We start from the raw sequence: 1,414 nt of genomic DNA, 5'->3' as shown, positions 1-1,414 counted from the left end.
GGTCTTACAAAAGGAGAGAAGAAATACGATATTTTATATCAACAGGTCCAACAAAAAAACATTAATGACTGTGGTAATATCTGCAATATCATATTATTAAGATATATTCTCTGCAGGTGTAAATAAAAGTGGCTGATAACAGCAAAAAGTGTGTTTTATGTTGGTAAATTGAATAAAAAATGTAATAAAAAACATATTGTTAAGAGATATGCTATTGATTTATTATTCCTGCCCTTGTTCTTTGTGTTTAGGGCCTCTTAGTTTAACTTTTTTATTACTTAAAATGATTACTATTGGTGTCGTATGCTTAATGCACAACTAACATTAACTATAACACCCTTTTCAGTTCTGTATTTCACCATAACAGAGAGCTTTGTAAGTGTTTGCTCTAACACAGCACTTCCAGCTGGGCTGTTTTCAGAAGGCTGAAATTCCAGAATTCCCAGATCAATTCTCCATTCCCTCGGTTAGTCATCAGATAGTCATTCTCTTGGAGAAGACAAAAACAAGGACACATCCCAGAGAGAGCAACGCAAACACACACACAAACACACACAAATGACAGCTACTGACGGTGTCACTGATGAACTTTGCTCCACCAAACTCTTCCTGTGCCATCTGTCAGACGCGATAACGCCCTCCGCACCATTAGCAGGTTATAAAGCCCGAGCTCTCCCGAACTCCGCTCTTCATCATCACCTGAGCCACTGCGCCCGCCACACTTTTTATTACTCCCCGTTTCCAGGAGTGGATGACATGTGGAGGGAAAAACAACAAGATTATCCTCCCTGTTTGTCTGAATCCTGGCAGCCTGTATGCGCATGTGTGTGTGTGTTTTCACACTTTGACAGATATGACCTTGCATCCTTGAAGGCCGTGACATGCATTGCTGGTGTGTATTTCCCAAATCCAAGCCACAGAGTACGGACAGAAGGTTAACTGCATCGAGCCGGAGGAGCTGGTTTTAAGAGAGTAAAAAAAAAAAAAGGACCCTGCGAGCTCGTCGCCCTGCACCGGCTGATTTTATCCTGTTGCGTGGAAACTGCTCTCCAGGTGATGCATCGACCAATGGCAGGAAGCCAGAGTCGGACACAGTGTGGCTGATGGATGGAAGTGTAGCACCAGCACTTGCCAAGCCATTCACACGGCCATAAATGACATGTTTACTGCCCGGCTGCGGCTCTCGGGCGCTGGCCAACATCTCTGATGTCAGCAGCACATTATCATATCTAATCAGCCCACAGCAACCTGTGCTTAACGGGGGGGGTGGGCGATGGGACGCGGCCTGTAAACGTGATTAAACCCAGAAGAGCTGTCGATGGAGTGGAGTTCAAACTCTGAAGGGTTTGTTTTTTAATATCATTTTATTTAACGTAATCCTTTTTTTTTTTATGATGACATACGTATTCTGCAA

Source organism: Microchirus variegatus, assembly GCF_963457635.1.
Source record: "Microchirus variegatus genome assembly, chromosome: 16".
Taxonomy (NCBI): domain Eukaryota; kingdom Metazoa; phylum Chordata; class Actinopteri; order Pleuronectiformes; family Soleidae; genus Microchirus; species Microchirus variegatus.
Note: the sequence above shows the minus strand (reverse complement) of the source record.